The following is a 6000-nucleotide window of genomic DNA, read 5'->3' on the forward strand; positions in this document are numbered from 1 at the left end:
GCTCTCATCAACCCAGTAGAAACATTCAAGGCAAGGCTAAGGAAGCCCTGTGGAAGAAATAGCTACCTACCTGTATCAATTAAACCAAGCTCAAGATGCTGATGTACCTCTTGCAGTAGTGCTTAAGGAGGCTCTTGGGAGAGAAAAATGGTGTTTCACAGGCACCGCCTTTCATGCTGAAGGGAATGTGAATCCAATCAAATACAATTAATTTCCCATTTTTTTTAACAAAAAGTGCTGAAGTGTTCTTTATTTCTAAAATGCTTTGGCCCGTTTTACCCGGATTAGGTCAGTCAGCCCCGTGGTTAACTAGAGCTCAGTGAGGAATCAGAGAGGGTGAGGGAAATCAAACACATTCAGTATTTTACAATAAGAAATAGCAATAACAGCAGCTTTTTTTTTTTCTTGCAAACTACTGCATAATAAAATGAGTTATGATCTAATAAAAACTTTTTGTATAATGTTAACCCATTTCTTATGGCAGCATTCATTTCTTTAGAGCATAAATATAACAGCAGGAGGTCAACATGTTACCCGTATTTGTAGCACAGTTGACCAAGACTGCATATCCAAGTCATAGTTTACTGACTACATATTTTTCTTTGACTTCATCATGAGTTCTCATCAGTTGCATCTGTTACACAGTAATATGTTTCATGAAATATAATCCCATTTTTAATAGGGCTGAGTGATAAAGAACCTGCTCCAAATAATGCATAAATTAAGCAATGCGATCATGGAACTTTTCCCTCCCAAAGTTGCAAGAAAATCTGCTGCTCTGGGTGACCCAGCAAGGGGAAACAAAACAAACAAAAAAATCCCAGTGGAGCAGAGTTTAGCTATATAGCAATCAATACCACAATTAAACACATCCCCTGCACAATGAGTCTGCCAATTTATAGCTTTTATTACAAAGGTCTGGATAGTGAAGTGCTTCTCGTGTGCATATTGGTTACTGTGAGCAGGAATCACAACACTTGGCTGCTGACTCCTCAGATACGCTCTGGGCAGCAGAAGTGGCACCAGAGCTTGTGTTGGGCTAAGTGTAAGAGCTTTCTGCCAGCCCAGGTGCTCCCTCCTTGGGCCAGGGCCACCGGGTCTGCTGATGCCCAGGTGGGCTTCAGACCATAGATGGAGATCGTTGTTTTCAACCAGGTTGTCTCAGCAATTAGGTTCGGCACGTTGGGTGGGAGGTTTCCAGCGCACAGCATTTCAGCTCAGGGCAACCTCACTCCAGTTTGGAGCCAAGTTTGTCTGGCTTCCTCCCAAGTTCAGAGAAGCCAGATGCTATAGCTTTTTTTAAAAAAACATTATGGTGTCATAAGATAAATGGGTTTAGCTGAGTAGCGTGGGCTTGGTAGATGAAATCCGTTATCTTCAAGTATTTTCAGAGGTGTAGGGGGAGGTGGGTGTCTAAATGAATGAAATGTGTCTCCCTTTATCAGTCTTGGTTTCATGCTTTCAAGGCTGAGTGTTCTTCCAGTTCTTGGTAAGGCTAAAGTCTCCCTGTTGACAGAAAGGGGCAAATGAAAGCAATGTAGTGAGCAGGGCTTTGCCATTTCAGGAATCATGAGGCTGAGGAAAAACTCTCCCCAGCCTTTCAATGGCCTTAAAGAGATTGGCATTTGGACAGAAGTCCAGTCTGACAGCTAGATCTCCAAAGACCAACCTTCAAAATTCACCATCTAAGTTAGAAGATAATTGGAGGTGTGAAGAGGAAAATAATTATGCCGGAGCACTACATTCCAGGCTGATTAGATGTAAAATTGTGGTATCTATGCTGGGTAAGCGCTGTAAGTGGTGCTGCTAGAAAATCTGAAGTAGCTGTTTTCCTGTGGCACTGTCAAAATAATAAATATGATTTACTGCTTGAAACTGTACTAACAGTAAATAGGAAAAAAAAAAAAACACACACAAACAAACAAAAATCCCAACCATAACTAGTATGCAATAGCGTTCTTAAGCTGCTGCGTTCTCCTCTCTTTAGTCCAATTGCTGTTGTAAAAACATGAGATGTTAGTGTTTCTAAATAACAGTTTTGCCACTGTTTGTAATACAAGTGGTTTCAGAGCAGAGGAAGGTTGGTTGCTATTATACAAGCTGATTCTGTGTGAGATTCCAGATAAAGGAAATAATTCTGTGTATCTGGTATGGAAAAATCTTGAAATTGTCTAGAGCTGCTGTATACTTTAGCAGCTGATAGCTGCATTTCAGAGTCATCGGTTGCCTGAGTATATTTGGAACTGTAATTTTAATGTCAGGACACAGACTTAGAGAATCAAAGCCCCAGAGTTATGTATATGAACAATACTCTGATTTACCAGGTATTAGCAAAGCTGGTATTTCACCCTCTGAAATGCAGCTCTACAGAGCTTGTAATGAGTCAAATGGATTTCTTCATTTGCAGTTTCACAGCAGCTTTCATTCAAACAAATGTCTCCAAACATTGTATATGTTTCAGTAAAAGTCTGGCACACCTTTTACAGAAAAACGAACAAGACCTTTGCTTTTATCATTGTCACATCACAAGTGGGTAAGCAAACGCAAAATAATACGTTTTGTTGAATGTTGTAGGACAAATAGGTGACATGGTCTAGGTTGGGAAAAAAATGCACAAAATATCTTAACTCACTAGCTAGGTTAGGGAATGGAGAAGAAAATACTCCTAAGGAAATTCAGAAAGGCAGCTTCAGAAGAATAGCCGAGACTCCTCCACAAACACCCCCACTGTAATGTCTGGCTTTGGCTCACCAGCTGGCTATGAAACTGGTCGCACAGCTTTACTGCACTAGCTCAACGTTGTTCTGGGGTTTGTACACCTGGAAAGCTTTTCATCCTGTGCAATTGCAAACATGCCTGACAACCACCATTTGGAGCAGAGATCAAATCCTGTGTGATATGGTCACAACTGCTTAGTCCTCAAGGCAGAGAGGGTAGAATTAGGTGAAAAGCTTTCCCTAGCAAAGGTCACCCAAATATAGCAAACCGGTTGCCCACCCATACACCGCCCAAAATGAGAGGCAAATCCCTATAACATGTCTAGGCTACAACAAGACTGTAAATAAGTGTTCAGCAATAACCTATATTTTGCATAAACATTTGCATTTTGCCCCATTTTGCATAGACAGAGTGCACTGTTATGACATGTGGAGGCAGAAAAAGACCAGCCCAGGGTATTGCCACCTCGCCTAGCAGTGCCCGCTTGGTAACTTTTCCACGGCAGCACCAAACCTTGATGCTGTCCCAGTAAAACAGCAGCTACAAACATGCATTCGTGCTTGATGTTCCCCCTTAAAATGCAAAACAACCTATACAGACAGAAGAGAAGTCAAAACACAGTTATCAAGTTCCCAGCAAGGTGGTGTTTTAATAAACACTTGTGCTCCTGAAGCCTGGGGTAGACTGATTGCTGCTGGGGATGAAAGCAGCGTTGTTTGGACTCACAGATCTATTTTACCGTACGTGACAGTGTAAGAGGGTCTTGTGCAAAAGAGGTTTAATGTTGGGCAATAGAACTACAGTTTCATACAGAACCTTTGCCTGTAAGCTGGCTACATGTGCTTGATAGCTTCAAAGTGAAAAAGGACAGTCCTTCATCACATTGCAACCTATGGACATAAGCTAATGATATCCCAGGTGCTCGGACAATATTTAAACTTAAGCATCCCAAATCTAAGTTGGACCAGTGCAAAGTCTGTCATCCTTTATAATGTATTTTTGTGCAGGAATGCTACGAGACTAGTCTGAGCTTCTACCAGCTCTTGATTCTTCCCAGATATTCCATTTGAAAATTAATATTTTTCTCCAATATTAGCTGCACTGAACTATAATATATTTTCCTACAAGCACAAAAAGGAGCTGATTGTTCCAATGTAGTGGGAACAATTGGAGCTAAGGGAAGAGAGAAGTCATATGGTAGTGATTATAATCAGGCAAGCTGAAAGCAGTGGCCATTTTAATTGTGCACCAATATATTTTTCAGTCTAATTAAGTCAATGTGGCTGTCTTCTCCTAAACAATTTCAATATATAGTGCCACTTCATAAGACTTTTCATGTAAAACATTGTAGATGAAATGAAGGATAAGAAAACAACTGAAATTAAATTGGATTAAAAATTTGTCCGTCAGGCAACACATGTTAATGGGAAATGTTTTCTATTTTTTTTTATTCTAATTGAAAACAAATGCCATAAAAGATGAAGCTTTCAAACAATTAACTTCTGTTTTTCTTATTCTGTTCTCTCCAATTTTCTGACAGCCAGACTGGGGAGAAAAAGAAGATAAAAAAGCTGAAGGACATACACTGAAGGCACAAAAAAGTGAGTCGTTCTTCGGTTTCTGGCAGATGGCCAACAGCTAGATCTACATCACCAGGGTGTCATTTATATTAGAAATGGCCTCAGAGTTGCAAAGTTATTGGCCACATCCTACTTCTTATGTTTCTCACACATGATCCACTTTTGCCGACTAAGATATTTGAATAATTAACTTAACCAGAAAAAAAACTTGAAGTACTCTTTAAACTGAATCATAAAACTGGCCTTGTGTGTAGCTACTTTAATAAAAGGAAGATGTCTTGTGGGCACAGCTCTGATTCAACAGGGCACTTGAGTGCCTGCTGACACCCATCGCGATTGAGGAGAGCACTGGTGAAACCCGAGAGAGACAAAAGAAAAGCTTAGGTTTTTTTAATCTGAAGCTTAATTAGACATTGAGTTAAATCCAGAGGCCAAACTTTGATTACAAGTTTTTCATGCAGATAAATCTGTGTGACGTATAGAAGAAAAGGGAAAAGAAAGAGGAGAGGAGAGGAGAGGAGAGGAGAGGAGAGGAGAGGAGAGAAGAGGAGAGGAGAGGAGAGGAGAGGAGAGGAGAGGAGAGGAGAGGAGAGGAGAGGAGAGGAGAGGAGAGGAGAGGAGAGGAGAGGAGAGGAGAGGAGAGGAGGAGACTGATATTTTCCAATTCTCGTTAACTTTCTGCTGGAAAAAATGCAGAGCACAACATGGAAGCACTAGAGGGACTCAGCTGCCTTTGATGAATTAAAAAAAAAAAAAAATTAAAAAAGAACTCTGCACGTGCTTCCTTTTGATTATTTTAATTTATAATTTTATTTATTTGCACTTTTAAAGGAATAATAGTTGATATCAGAAAGGAGAGCCCCCAGAGTGACATCTGAATTCAGCTCCAGCTGTAGTAGATCCAAGGGGACACTAAACAGCTGCCTGGCAGACAAAGATGGTCAGAAGCATTAAAGAATATAAATGTAAAAATCCTGCATAAAAATATTCTCAATCTGATATAAGATAGAGGAAGCCAAGCAATTCAGTTCTACTGCTTCCATTTGCATAGAGACAAAAATTTGTATAAGCCTGTTTCCAAAGCCCAGTCTGAAGTAGTGGATATTACCCATGTAAGAACACTGGCTTTGGTGAAGCTAAGTCATATACTTACAACTTTATTCCAGGTTTTAAATTAGATTCCTGTTGGCCTGACTTTAAAAATCAGTAGATTGATATTACTTAAGTCTGCACCACAGATGTTCTCAGCACTACATGATGGCTTTAGCTACACAGAATGAATGAGAGAGCTCCTGCCTTTGGGGTGTAGCACAGGGGAGGAGGAGGCAGCGACTGACACTGTCCTGCTGAAGACACCCCTGGTGTGGGAAGAGCGGGAGGGGACTTTGCAGTTGGGCTCTCCTCCTGGGAGGTGGGCTCTCGAGAGTTTCTGGATGACACTGACAGAATATTTATTGGGAATTTGACAGGTATGAGAACACTTGGAACAGTCTCTGGGTTGCTTGCAGCACTATGGAAATTTCACTTCCTAGTACTGAAAGAATCATGTAAAGACTTGAAGGAGAAGAGGAAGACATTGGCAGCATCAGCTTGTAAGCTCGTGTCATCACCTCGGTGCTGGTGGTGCTTCGGAGTTTTGTAAAGCAGCCTCTCCGGTCAGGTTCCCCTTCCCCAGCTGCAGGTACTGGCATTTCCATTGGGC

Source organism: Nesoenas mayeri (genome assembly GCF_963082525.1).
Source record: "Nesoenas mayeri genome assembly, chromosome: 1".
In the NCBI taxonomy this organism is placed as follows: Eukaryota; Metazoa; Chordata; class Aves; order Columbiformes; family Columbidae; genus Nesoenas; species Nesoenas mayeri.